The sequence below is a fragment of the Rhipicephalus sanguineus genome, chromosome 1 (assembly GCF_013339695.2).
Source record: "Rhipicephalus sanguineus isolate Rsan-2018 chromosome 1, BIME_Rsan_1.4, whole genome shotgun sequence".
NCBI lineage: Eukaryota > Metazoa > Arthropoda > Arachnida > Ixodida > Ixodidae > Rhipicephalus > Rhipicephalus sanguineus.
In genome coordinates, this window is record NC_051176.1 from 44085227 (window position 1) to 44110006 (window position 24780).

General features: G+C 47.6%; 1 protein-coding gene across 2 annotated transcripts in view; it reads right to left on the bottom strand.

The window, feature by feature from the left end:
* Window positions 1-24780, bottom strand: part of LOC119390824 (nascent polypeptide-associated complex subunit alpha, muscle-specific form) — a 671315-nt gene that overhangs the window by 370523 nt on the left and 276012 nt on the right. The gene's annotated exons all lie outside the window — the stretch shown is intronic.

A 24780-nucleotide genomic window follows, 5' to 3' on the forward strand; every position in this document is an offset into this window, starting at 1 on the left:
CACAGAACGGACGCGTCCAACCCCGAAGCAGCGGACGTTCTCGCCGCACTTCGCACGTGGCATTGTGACCCCCACACCGCTGCGTTTACTCTTTCCCACTGTTATTACAGATGAAGAGGAAGAAACACTATACCCCATTGAGCTGATTTGTGTCCTGGCTCATGCAGGGAACCCGGGGGAACGAGGCCACCCACCAATATGCTCGAGGATTCGTTAGCTGAGCGGTGGGACCCGCCTGTGATCCTAGGGACCCTGGTGAAACCCATACATCATACCATGATACTACGCAGTATTACCGCCTGTCGAAGCAGACAAAACCATCCCCGCGCCATAAGCTTACCAAGCGCCAGGAGGTTGTCTGGCGCCGGCTGCAAACACATTCATTCCCATGCCCATACATTTATACACGTTTATACCCCTACATAATTCAACCGCATTGCTCGAATTGTGGGACAATAGCCACATTTAACCACCTTCTCTGGGGCTGCAGGGAAGACCAGTACCCCCCTCTCCCGGTATTCTGGCCACCCCCTCAGCTGAGGGGGGAGCGTATTTGGACCTCCACCAGCCTGGGAGAGGAGGTGGTCATCAGGCTTAGCCTGGCGGATCACCTACCTCCATAAAGACGGACGACAATAACGTTGTGTTCTCTCTCTCTAGACTCTGATTTCACTCCATTTGCGATTTTCTACTTTTCTTTTCCAGACCCGTGCGCCACCGTACGATGTCCGGCATGCAAAAATGGGACACTGCTCAGACCTACGCCAGGTGGATGCTGTCGATGCGTAGAGGGTACGTGTAGGGTTCTTGGAACTCTGTAAAATTATGTTCGTAAAACTTTCGACATTTCTAGCGAATATCAGCGCACCTTTCCATTCGTATGAACGTACCGCGACCGATGCAAGCTGGGGAGAGAGTGATGATTCGTGTCTTATTGTTCGTCGTTATCTCTTCAATTGCTATTTATTGATCACGTGCAGCCAAATAGCATCCATCACCTCCTAAGCAAGATGGCGTTCAAACTTGAGATCCAGACAGCAGCACGACAGAGCCGTAAAAAGTTGGCTTCGCGTAAAACCACAAGCACAATTTGCTAACACACGGTTCATTGCACGTTCCTGTGTTTCAGAGACATGCGCTGCTGTCCTCTGTGCAACGTGCACAAGCGGAACAGTGTTCAGCCCTCTTCCAGGTGACTGCTGCAGATGTATCGAAGGTAACTCACATTCGTATCGCATTTCCCTCACAATACAGGTTAATACATATGCGCGAATATTTTTGTCACGCAAGCCCTTTTATAAACTACGTCGACGCACGCCTCCATGCGTGCACAGTGTTGGAAGTTTGAAGTTTTTCACCCCAGCGTGACATTGTTTACATTTTTACAGTCATGCATGCAACAAAGGTACAATGTGTGGTGTGGAATGGGGGAAAAAATCAGCGATATAAAAGCAGCTTGACTAGCCCCACATCCCAGCACTACAAGACAGAAAAGTAACAGCGTTCGTAACGTCATCTAAGCAAGTAAACAAACACATAAATACATAGCTAAATTGGCACAATAAGAAACATAATTGCGCAAAAAATGCAGGAAGGGTTGCACTCCTCGAAGAAATACGAAATAGTACAAAGAAACAGAATACAAAGGAAACCCTTAAAACTGTCGAGGTTTATGCCACATTTTTCCTTTCTTTTTTTTCATTGTATCATGCTAGTAAAAATAGAATGGACCTATTCTACCGCGAAAGAAAGCGTAATCGTTCTATTGAAAATAGAATTTATTGAGTGTGTGTGGGAGTGAATGTTTCAGCATTTGCAGACCACAGTTCCGCATCGAGGATCCTTCCAAAAATCGGTTTGTCTAGTAGGTCGAGAGGAGGTGCTACGCTATAAGCATGCTATGGAGCACAGATTGTTACTTCCTTTGTTAATGTCACTATTTCAAGACGCTAGTAAACAATATTCATACATGTGATCAAATCTTGACACTGAAGTTTTTTTAACGAAGACAAGATAGGTGCATTATATTCGGCATTCACAATAGAGAGTAATGCATTTTTTTTTTTGAAGTGCGAGTAATTTCTGCTAAAATTGCAAGGTGCCAGTACCCCACACTACAAGACCATAGCGTAGCTGTGAACAAAAAAGCGTGTTATACGTAGATCATTAACATCTGAGTAGTCGGTAACAATGGCTGACATCTCTTCATCATGTCTTATACCTCACATAACTTGTTTCTTGCCATTTCGATATGTGAATCCCATAACATATGCTCATGAAAAGAATTCCCAACGCTTTAGCTGTCGTAGAAAAATCAATCACAGAATCATGCAGGTGTAGCTTTGAAGTAGCTCTGTGCATTGCTCCTTTTGAACGAAACTGAACGCTTTGGCTTTTCAATCATTGATTTCTGGGGAGTTAGCAGTCTACCATGCATGCAAGTAATCTATTGTCGTGTTTGCTGCTGAAATAAGGCGTTTTACGTCCACACCTGTGAAAAACAAGGAAGTGTCATACGCATATATAACATATTGGATTCCATAATTTACGTTTATAATGTCGCTTACATAATTAATAAAAAGTAACGGTCCCAATGTACTTCCTTCGGGTACACCTTGAGCAAGCTTTTGCAACTATGGTTGTTCTGTGTTTATGCTTACACACTGCAGCCTATTGCTCAAATAACTGTTAATACATTCAGTGCATTTCCTCGAATGCAGTAATAGGGTAACATTTCAAAAGGGTATTGTGATTTATCCGGTCGAAGGCTTTAGAGAAGTCAACAAATATACCTAGCGTAAATTTCTTGTCCTCTATATTGACTAATATAATTTTCTTTTGCCGCAACAATGCTACCTCTGTCGACAGCGCTTACCTAAAACCGTACTGAGCCGACGTAACTACCGAATGTTTTGCAAAGTTCGACAATCTTATAAATATTGCCACGGGGCGCCGCAGCTGAACACAGTACGAAAGAAGACGACGCTTAGTGATCTCTCGTGCAGACTGGGCTCCACCTTGTACACCTGCCACCCGCGGTGGGTTGCGCCTGTTTACAAGGTTCAACCAATCAACCAGCCTGCCTCCTAGTGCTGGACATACGTTGTAAATATATTCTGAAAGGCCTCTCTCCCCGTAACATTTTTGGTGGAGAGTGCGGATTCTCCCAGATTCAAACTTTACGACGATTCAATGAAGTGGACGTTCATTGGCTGCCTCTGCGATGCCTGCTCAAGACGAGAACGAGGATTCATCGGAAATTTCACCAACCGTGCTTCGACCAACGGCGCCGCAGCCAACCGCCAATAACCGCACAGTCGTCCTGACACAACCGCGCAAACCAGGCACCTTTTTCGGCACCGACAACATTGATGTCGAGGATTGGCTTCAGCTCTACGAACGGGTGAACGCACTGTACAACTGGGACCCGACGCTCATGCTGGCCGATATCCTATTTTACCTTGACGGAACGGCAGAAGTGTGGTTTCCAACCACGAGCAATAGATCACGAGTTGGGACGTGTGCAAGCAAGCCCATTTGGCGCCGTCGTGCTGAACAGAAAGAACTCGCGTGCCGACTCCAGACCTGCACTGAGTCACACGTGACGTACATTGCAGGTGTGCTCGCGCTCCACCGCAAGGTTCATGACAGGATGCCAGAAGCTGAAAAGGTCGCGCACATCCTCAAAGAAATCTCGGACGATGCGTTTACTGTCCGGGTGTTCATAAACTCATCGATAGTGGACGATGTCATTAATGAATGCCGAATTTTTGAAGAAGCGAAAAGTCTTCGTATTACTTCATGCTTTTCGACTCTTCTCAATACGGCTGCAACGTCTACCTGCGAGGACGCCCGTTTACGACTAGTTCCTGCTGCATCCGACAGTACTGTGCGCATCGTCGGCCGCGAAATTGAAGCCCCATCTCCGATTTCTGATTAAGCCCGTGCCCCGTACTATACTCGTGCAAGAATTTATCTGATCCAGACCATTGAGCGCCAGGAGCTGGCCAACGCAGGAGTCCAGACGCTTTGCCCAGTTAAGAGACCCGACCACCGACTACCCAGCACCTCCACCAAAATGTTGCGGGGAGAAGGGGCATTTCAGAATATATTTACTATGTATGTCCAGCACTCGGAGGCAGGCATATAAGATGGAGCCCAGTCTGCATGAGAGATCACCAAGCGTCGTCTTCTTCCGTACTGTGTTCCTCTCTGGCGCCCCGTGGCATCCTGTCATCAACCTTGCGGCAGAGCGCGAGCACATCTTGAATGTACGTCACGTGTGACTCGGTCCTTCTCTGGACGCCGTCACAGCGAGTTGGCCAGGGCGAAAAGTTGTTTTCGCCGTCCGGTTCGTACCGTGTCATGCGCCAAGTCACCGACGTGACATACGACGTGACATACGTTGCACCAACATGGCGCGACCGTGTTCTGATATTGTTCACGTAAACTCGGCTGAAGCAATATCCCTTGGACCAGCCAAGCACTGGGACGGTGCATTAGCCACCGGAGGTGATGCCACGGGCCGCCAAAGATGGACACAGCATGGAAGAAGATGACACTTAGTGATATCTCGTGCATACTGGGCGCCGTCTTGTATGCCTGCCTCCGAGTGCTGGACATACGTTGTGTATATATACTGCAACGCCTCTTCTTTTATGTGGACTTTTCTATGGGCTTTGAAAAGAATGCTAGAACAGATGTGGGCCTATAGTTCTTCAAATCATTTTTGTTTCGAACATTAAACAGTAGTGTAACTTTCGCATGCTTCATACGTTGAGGGAAAATACCTGTGCCTAAAATTAGGTTATAAATGTGTGTTAAGGACCCGACTACTATATCTATGACAGAACAGGCTGGGGCCATCGTGAAACCATCAATATCATCCGATTTACGTTTCTTTAGCTTTTTGAAAACACCCATATTCTTTTATTCATCTGTTGGGGAAAGGTAAACCGACGAAGCTACTGTTTGTGCGGACATGTATTGTTGGGCAGTGGTGTAACTGATACTGTCTACTCAAAAAGTAAGGTGATTATTTAATTTCTCACCAATGCTTTGCCCCTGTATGTTCGATCGCCTTTGGTTATATCTTCTACATTAAAATTAGCTTTATGTCATGTAGTAATTGAATTTAACTTGCTCCACATTGACTTGGCATAATATTTGCCTTTTGCTTTTTTATCATCATCATCATCATCATCAGCCTGTCTACGCCCACTGCAGGGCAAAGGCCTCTCCCATGTTCCGCCAATGAACCCGGTCCTGTGCTTTCTGCTGCCACGTTATACCTACAAACTTCTTAATCTCATCTACCTACCTAATTTTCTGTCTCCCCCTCACGCGTTTGCCATCTCTTGGAATCCAGTCAGTTACCCTTAATGACCACCGGTTATCCTGCCGACGTGCTACGTGCCCGGCCCATCTCCATTTCATCTTCTTGATTTTAACTATGATGTCCTTAACCCCCGTTTGTTCCCTGACCCACTCTGCTCTCTTCCTGTCTCTTAAGGATGCACCTATCATTTTCCTTTCCATCGCTTGCAGCGTCGTCCGCTTTTTTATAAGTTTTGTTAAATTATTTTTATATTTTGGAAAATATTCGAATGTGTCTGGACCGAGATTTTTCAAGAATAGTTGAAACATTCTATTTCTTTCACTTATCATTTTAGCATGTTCTTTGTGACTCATGGTTGCCGTTAACTTTTCAACTTTTTAATTTATCTGTAGGAAAAACATCGATTGTAGATGCAGCAAACTATCTCCATAGAACTGTCATATGCTTCGTTTGCTGAGGAGCACGAGAGCACTGCTTCCCAATAGTGCTGGAGACTTCATCTCGAAACTGCGAAACAGAGTTGTCAGTTATATTCTAGCATCGAAATGTATAGGTTGTGGTTTGATTCAATATGGCACTTATCAATAGCAAATATATCGGCAAATAATCACTATGCGTCATGTTGACTGTCCCAGAAAACAAGGTTTCGTGTAGTAAATTTGTAATAAAAAGGTCCAATAACGTAGCGCAAGTTGCTGAAACGCGAGTTGGTTCCAGTATCACATTTGAGAACCGATACGAGTCAGTAAGATGGAAGATTACGCCTTTTTTGCGCTACTTGAAAGCATGTCAGTGTTTTTTTCACCACCTAGAACTAATTTGTAAGGGTGTGCGAGTATTCGAGTTTCGAATTCGAATCAAACAGTACCTAATCGAATACAGTGAAACCTCGGTGATACGATCACAGCTCATACGAATTTCGGGATGATACGAATTTTTCGTTGGCCCCGGCCAAGGCCCATTGGCCTGCAATGTAGTGGAGTACGGTTGTTGCGAACCGATTTTCACCCAGCGACGTTTGATACGAACGTACGCTACCGCCCAGGCACGGTGCTGTCCGCGCTGTCGCGGACGACGCGCCAAGTACGTGCGAGCGAGGGAACGCAAGCATGGGCATATGCGCCGCACCGCCAAATCGTCAGAATCACGGTGTAACAACACTTTTGTTACGTCTCAGAATAAACCTTCAGAGACGCGTCACGGCCTCCGAGATTGTGTGCGCGAATCTGTAAGGCTCTTATGTGCCTCCGTGTGCCTTCTCGTTTAGATTACAAAAGATATTAGCGCCATGATTTTTTTCTAACGCGTCGACGCGGGCTGCTGTCGTTGCACTGTGTTTACATGTGCCTGCCTCGTGCATCAGACATCCTATGAAATATGGACGAGGAACGAAAGAAGGCGAGGACGGTATTGGCGAAGGAGTCAGGCCTCACAACGTCAACATGCGCGGCCGCTGAGGCCGCACTTGTGCGGGCACGGCCGTAAATCTCCCAAAAAACATCCCCAACACCTCCGCGATAACAAAATCATAGCACAGGACCGTGGTTCTGCACTTTTGTGGCCTTGATCCAACGCGTCAAGGCGCTTCTTTTGTCACTTTCGCTGCAGTACTCCGGTATCACGCAAAAAAGCATACTCAAATTTGGAAGGGGCTACTGCTGTCGCGGGTCACAACGTACCTGGTAACTGACAATCATTCAGGGTTTTTCCTGACGTTGCTGCGGCCATGAAAAACAATAAATGAAAATGTACGCCAGCTTTCCTTTGTCGCATGCTAATTTTTCATGCTTTCTGGTGATACAAATTTCGGATGATACGAATATTTCTGGTGGTCCCGTGAGATTCGTGTCACCGAGGTTTCACTGTAATTTGATTCGAGCTAGTATTCGAAGTTTCGAATAATTCGACAGAACGAATATCTAAAACGCGACAAAGGCCAATGGTGCAACTTGGTTAGTGTGGGGTGACTTAAACAAACGCTAACGTCGTTACAGTAGGCCTTTTCTTAAAACTTTCACCGACATCCTGGTTCAAAAGCGAGCGCATGCTGATCTTAAAGGACATTATGTCATTTCCGCTCGTAGCAGAACACATGAGAAAACTGTCAAGCCCTTCACAACTTCGTTCCCGAAACGAAGGCACGGATTTCTTGCGTAGTTCGGTCGCGTATGCCCCAAGTGCCGTAAAACGTCCTGACTTTGGCCTGTGGAACCCCCACTCATTGCCCTTTCATGTAAAAATTTGTTCACGCTGGACAGTCGCCACTGCCGCACTGAACCACTCGTTCAAAAACTCCCATCGTTCCGGCACTCAGTTAAAACGCTGCTGTGAACGGGCGCCCGAAGATTTTTGGGCCCGGAGCGCCCATGGAGATGAAGCACAATATTACCGTTGTCAGATGAGCCGTATTGTGTGACCATGAGGGAAAAAAACTAACTGCCGTACCCCCCTCTGTTAGTCGTTAGGAGGTTAGGAGTGGCGCTGCTGACTGGAATGGCGGCTCTTCTATCAACATGCTTGAGAGCCCATAAAAGCTGAAACGAAAGCCACTCCCGAACAAGTGCGTAATGTCCGCACGCCTGAGCATCCCTGATTTTTCCTTTGTGTTGCCGTAGCCGGCGGTACACACTTCGTATGAATATACTATACGATATTTTTGGCCACTATTCGGCACTATTGGATTCGAGGTGAAATTTCACTATTCGCACACCCCTACTAATTTGTACTGATGCATATTAACATGATAGAATACCGCGTCTAGCGGCTAGAAAAACTCACTTAAATTACCATCAGGTGGATGGTACACCACAGCGAAAAAAAAACTTTCCGTATTTCAAGCATATTGTCTCAAGATGGCAGGTACATAAAGATAGGTCGTCAAGCAGTTCATAATTTAAGCCTTGTTTAATAAACATACATACGACTCCACCTCTTGTAAGGGATCTGTTTAAAAAAAACTGCGTTATGACCTTCTAGATGCGTGTCATCATCAACAGAAAACTGGTACGTTTCTGTTGATGTGACTACAGAACGTGACTACAGAACGAAAGCCAAAATCACTAAAAAATATACAGAATTCGTCCTGTTTGCCACGTGCTCACTGCATATTAAGATGAATAAAAGTAAGAGGTTATTCGAATTTCTCGACCTTGTTATGCTTTAACACTGACGGACTAATGCTAGAACGGCTCATTTCAGATGGTCACGTTCGCGTGTGGTTTGCTCGCGTTCGCGTGTTAGGGACTGTTCATTGATTCGTCCAAATGAAATTTGCTCACAAATTTTGAAATTAATAGATAGCTCACTTTTCAACAGAACTAAGTTACCGTAGAAGTGAGAGTCGCCAAGTGTGTTAGCAGATGTGAAAATAGCCACGATTGACGCAGGTTCTCAAACATGAAGCATCCGCGCATCCGCGTTCGGAGAAGACCGCGCCCCGCAATTCAGTTACGCGACAGCGCGTGTCTTTAGCGAAGAACGCCCGAGTAGGAAGACAGCCGAACGATCCAAAGAAATCGATCTTGTAGGCAACTTGTAGGTTCGGTCGTACGCTCGGTCCCTACCAGGGACAAGTTGTATTTTCGTCCGCTTTAATTTATTTACATTTGTACCATAATTACCACAATGCAGTTAAAATACTACAAATTTCCTTGGCTTCATTGCCTGTTGGTTTCATTAGGTTGTACATAACAAAGAAAACGAACCCTTGATCAATCCCCCTTCATTCGTTCATAGTTAGGGTCTCCTTCCGGCAGACTTGATGCCTTTAGGTAGTGTGCGAAGGATTATTGGTCAGCTGTCACCTTGTAATAGGATCACGAGCCACGTGACGCCGGCTGGCAAAAGAAAAAAGTGTTCCACAGTTGCCGCCATGGCTAGGAGCGACGCTGGCTAACACTCCTCGGTTTACATGAACAGAAATGCCCAATAAAGTTGACGGGAGGACGACCGCCGCTGTAGCTCAATTGATAGTGCATCAGACGTGTTATCCGAAGGTTGTAGGTTCTGTCCCTACCAACGGCAAGTTGTCTTTTCGTCCACATTGATTTCTTTACATTTATACCATAATTACCACATTAACAGTTAAAGACTAGCAATAATGACCCGTTACTTTCCTTGCCTTCATTGTCTTTTTGGTTTCATTAAACGACTTGCAAGAGCTTTCCCGTGCATCCGTAAACTGCTAGGTCCGCGATCTCAAGGTTGATTTGTAGTAACTAGCTCCGCTGTTTCCGTCACTAGACCGAAGCGGGTTCTCTACATATAGGCTACAATCGAATCGAACAGGGCAAAATGTCATTCCTAAGAAATTCCTAAGAAAACTTCCCGCTACTTCATGAACTTCATGTCTTTGGGTTTTTATTGCCTAGGTAGTAGTACTTACAAACTTCCTGTAGTAACTGCTCGACACATATGTCACTACCCTTTTAGTAAGTGCAGTTAGTAACTATGAAGGTGGTAACTTTTACTACCCTTGTCGTTCCTAACAACAATTAGGAACTGTCACCTCCCTAGCCGCTACTAACTATAGGTAGTTAAATAACAGGTGTAAGAAAAAAGCTGGTGACTGCTACTAACGTGTTCATTTTACCCCATGATTTGCCCATTATTAATAGTGCTCAAATTCAGAATGTCACATTACGACACAACTTGGAACGCTTGGAATGTCATGAATGAAAAGAGCACACAGACGTAACAACATGTTCACTACGCATCAGCAATTCGTAAGGAACTCCAGGAGTATTTATAGCCCCTACAGTGGAAATGCATATCTCGTACCGTTGTACCTATGGTCCTATACCCTGCTACCTGAATGTGCACCTACGGTCCTATAGGTGCACATAATAATGATCCACATAATAATAATCCATAGGTGCACATAAAAATGTGCACCCATGGCCCTATACCCTGCTACCTGAATATTTGTGGTTGGGAACGTAACATAAGCCTTTATCAACCGTAATAAAAAACAATAAACAACAAACAAAAACAGCATTATATACAACGGCCGAAGCAACGTACTACACTTACTTACATAGCCTTAATGCGCTTGAATATATCCCTGCGCTAGTACATAGGCAGTAAAAAGCTAATAATCATTTCTGAGGCTTCAGGTGCTAAAACCACGATATGATTATGCGACACGCCGTAATGAAGGACTCCGGATTAAATCATTTCTGAGGCTTCAGGTGCTAAAACCACGATATGATTATGCGACACGCCGTAATGAGGGACTCCGGATTAAATTTGACCATCTGGGGTTCTTCACAACCGCCTGTCATGTTAGTTTGTAGGAATTTATATTGTGTACTAAAACGCGTATAGTTAATTGCCTAGAGTTAATTGACGTTTGCTCGTCCGTTTTCTCGATAGCAGAATGATTCTTAGAAACTGAGGTTGCATAATGTTAAAAAGAAAAATTTTTTCTTGTTCCATGGACATTTTCTTCCCCAGTTTCCGATTTAAAGTCATATGTCGAGACGTTTCACGTTGTAACCTAATAAAATAGGTATTAAGTCAATTTTAGATGAAGTTGTTAACGGACCTCGAGTAAAAGTTTAGTAACGGTCGAAGAAAGTTGGTAACGGCTGCAGCTACTACCTATATGCTTGCACTAATTACCTGTGCACTAACGTAGGTGGTAAACAGGTAGCAAAAAGTTAGAAAAGGTTGCAGCTAGTAACTGTTTACTAACGCAGGTAGTAAACATATCGCAAAAGGTTAGTAACCGTCCAAGAAAGTTAGTAACCGCTGCAGTTGCTACGTATTCGATTGCAGTTACCACTTTTTTAAGAGAGTGAAGCAGTCTAATATGATAACATTCCTAGAAAGGATGCTGACGCTGCAAGTTTTTAAATACTCAGAAAAACGATCGGTAGGACATCCATTCGTCAGTTATTCGTCACTGTGACTTGCGACGTTCTTGGGGACTTCTTTACTACGATGTATTTGTATTTATTATTTAGGATTTCCAAGCAAGTGCACATTCGTAAAAGGAGAAGACAAAGCATTTGAGTTACGTGCATCAGCACCCCTGATTGCTACGTCTTTAATGTAGTCTGTTGCTGCACTACGAGCAATATTATGCTGAATGAGTTCCCTGCGTAACGTGCAATGTTTCATTATCTCGGTGAGACCAGTGTCGCAGGAAAACCAAGTGCCCCTTCGTACTGTTGGGTGTACAGGGCAACGGCCAAACTACATGTTGCGGCTCAACGTGTGAACCCTGATGTAGATATTTTGCTATGGTTGTTTGCACATCCCTTCGAGTGCTGAATGGCTGCCATTGAAGATTAACTGTGCTATGTCTATAATAGGTAGTATAATGGGTATAGTAGGTAGTAGAATGGGTAGTAGTACACTCTAAGAAAAATCGAGTATTTGGGGAGTATTTCTGCCACACAACAATAATCGTCATCAGGCTTGCTCGCGTTTCCTTTCTTGAAAACCAGGCTCTCGTCACTTTCCTATCAAGAATGCTATGTCGCGCTGAAAGCATGACTTACGTGCCACGCTCATGGTGCCCTGGCGGCCGTTTCTCTAGCTTGATCGAGCCCGAAGTTGGTATTGCGCGACGTTACTGTGTGACGAACATAAATAATAGGAGTTAACATGAAAACCATGACACGCATTTTCCTCAATGACATACAAGACGATGTATGCAGCTCTTTGCTGGCTGCTTCGCATTACATCGATTTCCACAATGCGTGGGATCTGTCGGCTTTTTATATCTACCACTCTCCCGGTCGGCGGGGTGATGTTGCCCTCTGGGAGCGGTAAAGTAAAGAAATTCGTCATTACTGTGGCCTCCGCGATTAGCACCTGCAACGCGTTACACGTCCCTCCCATTCGGCGTGTTTTCAATAGAAGTTCAATTTTGTCAATGCCTTAACACACTGCGAGGTGGCGACCTTAACCAAGCGTCGTAAAAGCGTCGGCCTCGCTCATAGCTCTGCGACGCGCGCCTGCCTTACCTGGCTGTAACACCGTGTTCCCCGCTCACGCGCTCGCCCATCGAAAAATCGCGGCCGGGCTACCGGGCCGGCACGACGCGCTTTGCGTTTCCCTCTAGTCCGGCCGCGGTGTTCAATCCCATTTTAACATGCCGCAGAATGGCGACCAAGTTCTGCGTCCAATATGCGACGCTCTCCTGGCTATCACACCTAGTTCTCTGATTACGCTTTCATCGTTAACTACTACAGCTACCACAAGGGGTTTGTGTAATCATTTAGCAGGGACGTCAGTCGTCGGGATGGAGACGTACCACCAATCATCAAAGTGGGCACATCCACGTAGCTGCCAGACATCAATATACATTGAGCAAACTCTCTTATATCAACGTACAGTAAACATTCAGTTACTTCTGTAAGGGCACGTTTTACTTTCGTGTTATTCCGATTCCTATGAGAAAGGAATCAACCATGTTTTTTTTTTTTCTTAACGAAATATATTGTGCGTCACACTCCAGCATACCTAAGCAAGCTCAGCACCAACTTGCCCAAAAAGAAGTCCTTTTCGGACTACTCGAGGTCTACTCATCTCCAATCAGGCGAAGACAATACGTGCGAGGCTATACGACAGGCTAGCGAGATCACGTTTGGCTAGCAAAGCGCGCGAGTCTATATGATTGGCTAGCAAGATAACGTGAAGTCGGAAATCCGCCACTAGATTTCAAATGCCTGCCCTTAAACCTGAATCGTCAAAGCGAAATTACGTGTCCTCTCGGCTCAGCCAAGTGGCGTTTCAGTGGACGCCAACTAAACACAACACGCAGCGCAGATGGTGACACGCATACGTATAGGTTTTTTTTTTCAATTACAACAGATTTCTTTTGACTCTGCTTTCCGTGCATTTGTTATTCTCTGTTTTTATTTCCCAGACCCATGTATCACCGTAAAATGTGGGCCATGCAAAAATGGGACTGTGCTCAGCCCTACGCCGCATGACTGTTGTCGATGCATGAAGGGTACGTATGGGTTCATGGGACGCTTTACAAAATTATGCTCACGCAAGCAGAGGAGAGGTAAACTTCGTGTCTTCTTTCGATAGTAATTTTATGAACACACTAGTCAGGTTTTTTCCGTCACCATAATGTTCCGTATCTATATATATATATATATATATATATATATATATATATATATATATATATATATATATATATATATATATATATATATATATTTATTTATATATATATATATATATATATATATATATATATATATATATATATTTGCCTTTATTAGCTGGAATTTAAAAGCAAGCACATATTCCTAAAAGTAGAAGACAAAAAGTATTAGTGTCTGCGTTGCGTGCCTCAACACTCCTAATTGCTACGTTTTTAATGTACTCTGTTGCTGCACTACCAGCAATATTACGCTAAGTGAGTCCGCTACGTAACGTACAATGTTTCTTTATCTCAGTGAGACCAGTGTCGCAGAAAAGCCAAGTGCGCCTTCGTACTGTTGGGTGTACACGGCAACGGCCAAACTGCATGTTGTGACTCAACCTGTGAACCCTGATGTAGACATTTGCTATGGTCTTTGGCACGTCCCTTCGAGGGCTGAGACAGCGCCTCCTCTATTTTTGTAGTGTTAGCTACACTTGCCTAGCCGGAGCTGATTTCGCGTGGAAGGTCATGAGCCGTGCTGCGCATGCGCGAGGATCAGTGATGTCGCACAGCTGGGTCACAGGAGCTGGCATCTCACGCGCTCTCCGACACCGCCGCGCGCGGCTCACCGCTGCTGGTCTGCGCGTTCGGGAGGAGTGGCTTCGTAGGTGCGGCAGACACGCTGGCGCCAGCGCACGTGCAGTCTCCGCCACCGCCGCGCGCGGCTCACCGCTGCTGGTCTGCGCCGCATTCGAGAGGAGTGACGTCGTAGACACAGTGGCGCCGGCGCGCGCGCAGCTATTCGCCTTCACTGTGCAGTCGCCGTCTGACACTGCGCTGGGGGCGCTTCATAGCGCCTCTGACTGGCGTTTGCAGGTGGGTAACGCCATGAAGGAGAGCGCAAATGCGGCTCGACGGCGCAGAAGAGCTGAGAAGCTTATCTCATCGGATCCCGACGTAGTTGCCTGGCAATTAGCGGTTCAGCGTACGAAGAATGAACAGAAGAAAGCTAATAATCCTACACAATTTGGAAAGCTAAGAATAATCAGCTGAACCTTTGCTAACGCTATACGTATATCATGGCATAGCCGAGCTAAGCCACTGCAAATTTTTCTCAATGCCAGCCGGATGCGCCCGATCCGACTGTTCGCCATCCTCTCCTCTGGTCCTTTCCTACTCTCCTCCGTCGGCTAGCCTTCGCGCCTGCTTTGCATTCTTGGGGGAGAGTACCCTTTAGGTGGCGCCACACAAAAAAAACTCAGAGGAGTTAATTTTTTGTTCAGTTGTGTTTTCATCCGTGGAGCGGCGTCTTGCATCCTTCATGATTACTATGTATGTTGCCACGCTGGCTCACAAAAAGACGCGGTGTTTTGAGATGGCGCGTCTCCTTTCGTGGCGCTATGCGCGCTATCAACGGGACGCGTCACTGCCACGCTACTGCATGAGAGGACCTCAATATGTGCCCCACGAGCGCTGCGCGGTGCGGCGGTTTTGCCTGGAGCCACGAAGGAAGGAGTACGAAGGAAAAAATATGACAGACGCATGATATGGGAGAGGGACGGCGCGTCTACCACAGTAGCAGCGTTGATCGCTCAGATGCACGTGTGACGCAAGCAGCCCTACCCTTTATGTTGCGTCGCACCACGGAAACTTCCTGAACAAAGGTAGACCGAAGGCTCCCATTGATGAGAAAGCGTTTGCACTGGCATAGAAAAAAAAAGTGGGAGACCCTTAAAGTGCCCCTCACCAGGTTTGACAATTTTGAGCTAACGAGCGCAATGCATACACTGGGCGTTCACGATCACGTCGGCCAAAATTTGCAACGCTACGCGCCGCGGAAATGGGTCAAATTTCAAGGTGAACGCTGCTTGCCCTTCCTCTCGCGGGCGCGCGCCCAGAGAATGAGGGGATGTCGTACATGAGAAAACGGCCCTACGTAGATGGTAGTGCTGTGACGTCGCTCCTCTACGTAGACGACTGTGCTCTGACTTCGCCAACAGTAGCACGTGACACTGGGATAATTATTTGACACGACATGTGTAGTTTGTGTAATTTGTTGCTTGAATAGATTAATAAAACATGAGAGAAATAATGAGACACACAAAGGGAATGTGTGCGTCTTTTTTTCTTCTTTTTTTTTCGCGAATTGCAGCGAGGTGCGGGGCTAATGTGCCTCGGTTTCCCACGCGTTCATGTCCCCGCGGTTAGAGCATCGAGCAGACGCCAGCCCTGGAAACGAAAGTAATGTTCTGGCGCGTTCGAGCACTCATTATGCTCATTTATTCTACCACGTCCAAGTAAACGTCAAGGCGGCACTGGCTCATGATACCGCCACTCTCGTGCCCGTACAAATGTCGCAAGTTTCATGCCCGTCCCGCAGAAACAGGCAGTACAACACAGAGAACGCCGACAAAACGTCCCCGGCCGCTACATAAAAAAAAGGTAGCGGCTGTGCAACGCCGCTCGCGTGCTCGGGCTGGCTCGGGCGCGTCATGCGCACGTGACCATGCATGCGCATGACTTGTTCATGCATATGTGTCAAGTGAAGAGGGCAGGGAAAGGAGTTGGCTTGCTAAGGCTACACGGGGCGAGTGGCAAGGGTTTAAAACTCGCCTCCTCGCATCATGGTTTCGCGCCGCTACAAATTATTGTTTTTCTCAGCTCGTAATGAACCGATATGAAAAATTCTTGCGGCATACTGCTCTTAATTCGGCAAACAACAACTTCCACCGTCTAACTAAAATTTGTTATCTGGCCTGATGGGGGGCCCTTTATGCTGCGCCTTTAAGAGTTGAACGCGATAGCGAAATCCGGCCCCTAGTGCGCACTTCAACCACTAAGTGCATACTTATTAATGCGTGTTGTTCAGGCCCGTAGCCAGGAACTTTTTTTCGGGGGGGGGGGGGGGGCATTAGCTGAAAACATTGACTATTTGAGAAAAAATACCTACTTTTATTATTTATTTTTGGTAAAAACACCTACTTCACCAAAATTTCGGGAGGGGGAGGGGGGGGGCTGACTACGGGCCTGGTGTTGTTACACACACACGCACACAGACACACACACGCGCGCGCGCGATGTATCTATAGTAATGGTACAGGTTTTCGATCTAAAGCACTTAGCGGCGACTCCAAAAATTGCAAAAATAGCAAGCAAGAACCAATTCCCCGTGCTCGAGACATGTTTCTCACAATGCCTCACAGATGGCAGCACATTATCTAACGTTTGCTGTTTGCTTGATATGTTTTCCGCTTGATGGACATAGTTGTCGATTTTTGGAGCTGTTTGCAAGTTCGTGTGTGCTTTTAGCGGCGATGGGTGCACTGTCCCGGCTTTTTTCGAAGCATGGCGTCACGCAAGAAACTTAGTTTGACGGCCTCGTCAATGCGCCTACAAATCGCTGAATGGGCTCATTTTCGTCGTAACACCCGCCGAACAAAATACCTTAGACACTCCTTCCACTACATGGCATTTATGTAGTGTTTATTTCCGAAGCAGTTGCAAGTTACTTCGTGGCTTTGTGGTAGGACGCCTGCTTGCCACGCAAACGGCCCGGGTTCGATCCTCAATGGGACCGAAGATTTTTATTGTTAATTTTATTTGCATCTTCCTCGATTTTTCGATGAAGGACGATTTTTCGCTCACAAGGGAGAAGACGCCGGAGCGAGACGCTGTGCGGACGTGCTTCGCATGGGCTCCGGCCCAGTGACCTAGTTTCGGCGGACGCGTTTTTCTTTGGACTTGCTGTTGGTTGGCTCGTCTTCAGGAAGCTGCCCTGTACCTGCGGACACCACTCGTAAGCAAGTTTGCCACCTTTTGAGAGGTTTTTCAAGATTTTCGTCTCAACCCCGCGGCGGCAAGGCTAGGCCTATCCTCTAGGCCGAGCCGGTGCCGTGACACCAGGCGTCGGGTTTATGCTTGGTGGCCGTGGGCCTTGCGAGGCTGAAGATGATGCAATACGCAGTTGAAGGTGAGACTATAACGCCCGAAGAGTTCGAGGCGGGAGAGTGGGCCCCAGTTTTGAAGGCACAAGACCGATTTAAGAAGTCTCTATATGGCGACAACGCCAAGAATACGCCTTGCGAGACGCAGGCAGGCAGCGATGGGCGCAAGACGCACGGAGCGGAACAAGCGAAACGGGGGAAGGCGCCGGTGTGGAAGAAACGAGGACCGTTTCTGAAGATGCCAGCCACGGATTTCAAGGTTGTGTATAGGCCCCAGAACTGGGATGAGTGTGGTGACAGCGAGGGAACTCGGATGTGCACTGAGAGCAGCAGCGCGTCTGACGGGTGTGACTGCAGCGGAAGAGGACCTTGTGCGGGTTAATGGGACGAACAACACGTTGACGGTGAGCACGCCGTGTATGAATCGCAGTGGGGCATATGCGACTGTGAAGACGCTCAAGCTGGGCGATCATGACCTTCCGGTTTCGGCGTACGTGGCGCCGTTGGAGAACTCCGTGCGAGGAGTCATTTACAATGCTTATGATGGATGCCCAGTGGAAGAAGTCCGGGCGGGATTCCTGAAGAAGAATGAAGGCATGGAAATTCTGGATGCGCGACCTCTGGGCAAGTCGAAGGCAATTCAGATCACGTTCGGGAGTAAGCGTGTACCCCGGCAGGTCACTTACTGGAACTGTCTGTACGCTGTGATTCCGTATAGAAATTTAGTCGAGACCTGCTACAACTGCAGACGAGTTGGACATCGAGCGGACGTTTGCTATCGTCCGAAGACTAACTTATGTTATCGTTGTGGGAAGGACCATCCTGCCCCGCCAGAAGGAGAGCCGCTGACGTGCACGCCCGACTGCATCGTGTACCATGGCGCGCATCACACAGGGAGCCGGAACTGCAAGTTTCGTCTTGTCCGCAAGCCACCGACAGGTCGGCAGCAGAGCATCGAACGTGAGAACCAAGCTAGCAAGGATGAGCGGCACTCGAGGGCCAAGGAGCGGTCATCGAGTGGTAAAAGAGGCACAAGCAAGAGCAGGGACCGGTCGAGTTCTTTCCCACCATTGCCAGGAGGCGGGGGTGGTGAAGAGAGCGGACGAGTTTCCAGTCCTGACAGAAACGCACGCGACACGACCAAAAAGGTGAGCTTGTCAAACGCGGGCTCCCAAAATGAAACTGCTCGAGAGAGGGAATTGGAAACGCTGGTTCAGCAGCAGGGCGATTTGATTAAAAAAATGGAAGCTAGAATTGCAGAGATGGAACGCGCTCTTAAAAGCGGCCAACGACAAGGGGTACAGGCACCAGCAATACAGGGCCTACAGAAAGCGACGCAAGCGGCGTCTGCTCGCGTACAGGAGAGTGCGGCTATGGAAGTGGAGAATAGGGGGCCAGTCAAGAGGCCGCTGCCGGCAGATGAGGGAGTTAATGCAAAAAGGTTAGCCGAAACATCGACGGTAGACATGCCACAGCCGGTTGTTAAGGTCACTAGTCTTAAGGCAGACATAACTAACCTTGCGGAGAAAGTAGGAAAACAGGGGGAAAGACAGGATAGGTTGGAGGCTCGGGTCGACAAAATCGAAGCTAGACTCGACAAAATAGAGGAGCGTCTTGGCACCCTCGCCAGTGAATTCAGGGCTTCCCAAACCCAGGTTATGGGCATTTTTCAGCAGCTCCATACTTTATTGGAGGCAAGACTGCCCCCCGTAGTTGGCCAAGCGCCAACATTGGACAACCTGTTGCCTCATCATGGCTCCTCGCCAACAAATTGAGGTTTGGCAGTGGAACTGCAGGGGCTTCCGTCGCAAGCGGGGTAACCTGCAGTTACACGTACAAAACCTGGATAGTAAGCCGGACATAATAGCCTTACAGGAGGCTAGTGGTTCCGTGAAATTACCCGGATTTAAGGCATTTACACCGCAAGGGATTGATCCAAGGGGCGTATCGCGCGTCTTTACCGCAGTGTCAGTCCATCGCAACACCACCGCCATTCAGCATACCGTACATAGCAGAAGGGAAGACTACGTACTGCTAGAGATTGTGCCCAAACGAAAGGATGAGAAGAGTCTGTTTGTACTTAATGTATATTGTTCTCCAAAAGATAAGGGATTGGGCTTGCCACCGCTCCTGATTCAAACTCAACGGTTAGCGGCTAGTGCTCAGCTTATAGTGGTGGGGGATTTCAATGCGCCTCACCCAGAGTGGGGTTACATCCGAGCCAGCCCAAAGGGCAATCGGCTTTGGCAAGTTGCCCGGGATCTGCGGTGGACGCTCTTAAAGAACCCGCAAGATCATACGAGGATAGGCAACAGCATTAGCATGGATACTTCTCCGGACCTTACGTTTCTCAAGGGTATCAGTAATGCAAAGTGGGTTAACACGGGACAAACGCTAGGAAGTGATCACTATATCCTTTCCACGACGTTTAGTGCTTCGAAGCATAAAGACAAAGTGAAAGGCCATAAAGTTACGGATTGGGACAGATTTAGGAAAACCAGGGCAGACACGGTGAACGGGGAAATTGAAGACTTGGACGCTTGGGTTGAGGCGCTCAAGCAGGATGTAAAGAGTACCACGGTAGAAGTGCCAATCGAGGAAGAGGATTTTACTGCAGACTCTAGGCTGTTACACATGTGGGAAGCGCACGCGAGTCTCCTGAAAAGGTGGAAGAAGCAGAAACATAATGGCGTCCTTCGCAGAAGGATGGCCAAGCTAGAACGCCAAATTGAAACCTACACATTGGACTTGCAGTGCAAGCAGTGGGGACAGATTTGTGATCGAATGAATGGTCAGTTTGGATGCAAAAAGACATGGCAGTTGTTGAGGCACCTTTTGGATCCGGCGGCAACCAAGTCTGCACAAAGGGGACAAATGACTCGGTTAGTGCATCAGTATCAAGGCACGATTGGAGAATTTCTACAAGAACTCCGAGATCGATACATAACCAAAGGAGTAGATGGATGCTTACCACACTATTCGGGGGCGGAAAACTCAGAACTAGATGAAGACTTTACGGTAGCGGAGGTGGAGTTTGCCATGGGGCAGCTCCGCACTACGTCAGCCGCGGGCCCGGACGGGGTTACTAATAAAATGCTGAGGAACCTGGATTTCAAATCGGTGGGGGCGCTCACGGACTTGATGAACAAGTATTGGGCGGCAGGGGAGATCCCAGCACAATGGAAGCATGCTAGGATTATATTTATTCCAAAGCCAGGCAAGAAGCTCTGCGTGGAGAACCTGCGCCCGATCTCGCTGACATCATGCGTGGGCAAATTGAAGGAGCACGTGGTTTTAAACAGGCTTCAGGGTTATGCGGAGGACAAGGCGATCTTTCCCGCAACTATGATTGGTTTCAGTGCCAATTTGTCCACGCAGGACGTCATGTTACAGCTGAAACATGACGTAGTCGATCCCGGGAACAGCACGGGCACCAAAGCTACATTGGGGCTCGACCTCAATAAGGCTTTTGACAATGTTTCCCATGAGGCAATATTAAAGAGCCTATCGGACGTTAGCCCAGGGGCCAGAACCTTCCGCTACATCAGGTCATTCTTGGAGAGCAGGACTGCGGAGATTGCAGTTGGAGAAATCAAATCGGATTCTTTCCCGATGGGGGGCAAGGGGACGCCACAGGATTCAGTTTTGTCGCCGTTCCTGTTTAACCTCGCTTTGATTAAGATACCGCCGAGGCTGGAAGAGATACCGGGACTGAAGCACACATTTTATGCAGATGATATTACTCTATGGGTGACCAGGGGTAGCGACGCGCAGTTGGAGGAAACACTACAACAGGCAGTGAATATTGTAGAAGAGCTCGCAGGAGATGCGGGACTCTCATGCTCTCAGCCCAAGTCCGAGCTCTTTGTGGTTCGGGACAAACCACGAGGTCCACATGCGAGGCACTATATTCCGCCACCACCGCTAGAGGTAAAAGTGGGGGGTATGCCGGTCGCCGAAGCTCAAACGATCAGAATCCTGGGCCTATATTTACAGACTAACAGGAAGAATACGGTGGCCCTTGAAAAGCTTAAGAACACGGTCAACGCTACCGTAAGGCTAATCAGGCGAATCGCTGACCGTAAGAGCGGGATAAAAGAAAAGAATCTCTGTAAGCTGGTACAGGCGTTTGTGCTCAGCAGGATTACTTATGCTACACCTTACATGAAATTGGATACCACAGAAAAAGGCAAGGTGGAGGCTATGATTAGGCAGGCTTACAAGGCAGCCCTTGGGCTTCCTAACAATGCGTCAACAGACAGGCTACTAAGATTAGGGGTGCACAACACCCTGGAAGAACTACGGGAGGCGCACCTGGTGATGCAGCACGCTAGGCTTTCGACAACGGAAACTGGCAGGGATATATTGGAAAGGATTGGCGTTGGCGCCGAGGCTCCCGCTGGTGACACTAAAACTCAGGTGCGGCGAGAATTACACAAGGCTTTGTACATAAAGCCTTTGCCCAAGAACATGCATCCGATCCACCATGAGGGACGCAGGAAGGCAAGAGCCAGAAATTTACATGTTCAATATGGGGAGTACAAATCGGCAGTCTATACAGACGTCGCGGAATATAAGGACAAGGACGCATTTGCGATTGTGGTGGTGGACAGGCGGGGACGCTTGGTCGCCTCTGGATCAGTCAAAACCCGCTCCTCAGAAACTGCTGAGGAAGCGGCAATAGCGCTAGCTATCACTAATTCTCAGTCTGACCTGATTCTAAGTGATTCGAAAACAGCCATTCGAAATCTGGCGAGGGGCAGAATATCGGTCACCGCCGCACGACTGCTGCACCGAGCCGCGGGGCGAGAAATTCGAGAAATAGAAATTGTCTGGGTACCAGCACACTCTGGAAACCCTGGGAACGAGGCGGCTCACCTGAATGCTCGAGGTTTCGTCAGCCGGGCAGGTGAGCCGCCCGTTCCGGGGAGATCCGCGAGAGATGGGCTGGTGTCCTTTCACGACATCACCAATCATTATAAACTAGAGCGTAGGCTTTATCCGCCCCCGCACAAGCGGTTGACCAAGGCACAGGAATGCGTCTGGAGAAAACTGCAGACGCGATCTTTTCCCAACCCATACGTGTTGAGCAAAATATACCCGGAGGAGATTAAGCCACAATGCAAATGGTGCCAGGCAGTGGCAAGTTATGACCATATACTATGGGAATGTAGCATGGTGCCGCCACCGGCGGATATTATGCGTGATCCCTCTCTCGAGCAGTGGGAGGCCGTGTTGACCAGCTCAGACCCAGTCGTCCAGACAAGGGTCGTGGAGTGGGCCACACAGGTCGCCGTCAACCTTGGGTTGATGGCCATCTAACACAGAATCGTCCCCAACTGTTTTCTGACGAAATAAAATTTTTCCATCCATCCATCCATCGCTCACAAGCGACGCCGTCACCAACGCCGACGGCGGAATTTCTGCGAAACGAGCTCTCTAGCGTTATCGCGTTAAAATAGAGGAGGTGTTGGCTGAAAGGTTGTCATCGGAGACTAACCGTCTATAGTAGGTAGTAGGCGCGACGTCATGCCCATCATACCCATTTCCGTCTCTATAAAAATGATAAATTCAATTGCCGTTCCTCGGTAAGTTTTCTCAATTAGCTGACACTAGCGTAAGTAGAAGCTATCGATCCCTTCTTCATTGTTCAGAATTCGCATCTGCTCTTGTGCCTAGTTGAAGACGGGAATTCCTTACTTCTAATGTCAATAGGAGTGTACACTTAAACAGAATTGATGTGTGGTACAACTAACTTTATAAATGCTGCCAAGTCGAGGAACATGTCGAAGAGGCAATACTAACACTGCCACATGATCCTCCTAAAGTCTGAGTATCATATTTCGCTAAACGTGTGAAGCCAATAGGTGTCTCTGCGTGTGCATAATAAATGCCCACTTTTCGCGTCTATTCCTGCAATGTTTCGTAGCAAATGACCGGTTTGTAACGTCACAAAGCCCTAAAAAAATCAAAAGAACGAGGTTTCGGCTAATCCACGTACTACCCATCATCGTCATGCTTCGCGAACCGCCCTGCTCGCAGCTCCCACAGCTGCCCTCGGCCCCCATAACTGAACAGCCCCAATTACCCGGTCCGTTTTGTTATAGGCATGCAGTGCACCGATAGACTGCACCATGCGTCAATATGTGCAGTTACGAGTGTGTTTGCTTATTGCTAATATTTTCGAACTGTGTTAAATTGTGTGTGGAAATATCTCTCGTGGGTACAGTTGTAATAAGTTATGCGGTAACATGTGTATTTCGTGCGATTTTTTCTGCATTGAGATCGTTTCTACATCTTACGGGGGAGGTGGCTCGTAGTCAATACTTGTTGCTCTGCATTCAGGCTTCCCTCTGTTGGTGCGAAGTTAAAGAGACCGCGGGGCTCGCAAAGCCATTTTCTGGCTTATAGTCCACGGCCCTCAACATCTGTATTTTTGGATTATGATGTTGAAATAAAGTCATTTTAATAGCTGCCTCAATGCATGAATATAACTCGTGTAATGTTAGAAAAATTTTCACAGGCATTTACTAAAGCAGTCAGAAATTATCCGACCTGGACCACAGATAAGGCAAGTAGCCACGCAGCTACTGTAGTAGGTTGCAAGCTAAGAATAAATACAAGCTCCGCCCCCAGAACTGCGGCACGCCTACCGTTCGTCTGTACAACAGAGTCTTGCTAGGCGGTTTACCTTGTAAGCATAACTACTTTGTCGCTGCCACGGTGTGGTCGCTGCTAATGTAAATACTAAGCGGGGTATAATAACTGAAAGTTTGTCGTCCCTGGTTACGTTTGGCTGAGCAGTGAAATCTGAATCTTTGCTGAAATTTGCCAGAAGTTCAAGGTTTAGACCAAAAACTACCGACTCGAACATGTGCCTGTATTGGAATGTCACCTTCGCGCGGGAGGTGTTTACGTCACGTAAATAGTCAATTGCCATTGGATTGGACATTTATGCAAACTCTTGCTGGCTGGGACAGCGACGGCTGGGGGCGGAGCTTGCGTCTGTTCTTAGGTTGTAACCGATTATAGACGGAACGAACACAGCCTCGATCCGCGCTGCTCAAAGAAGATCGCAGAGAAATGTTTTGCTACTCCTTTATTTTCGTCGAGTCTAATACACATTACTTTCTTGCCACTGGTAGGTTGGCAACGTCACTGCGAGGTTCAACGTTTACTTTCTTAAACCGCGGCCACAATGTCTGCCTAACGCACGTGAAATAAAACTCAGAAGTGGCATTGTCTTTTTTCTTCTCGTATAGATCCCTGCGCCACTGTGCGCTGTCGTGGCTGCGATGAAGGAACAGTGTTCAGTCCCACTCCTGACGACTGTTGCAGATGTGTGCCAGGGAAATAGAAAGCCTCAGGTAGGCATGAGCGCACCT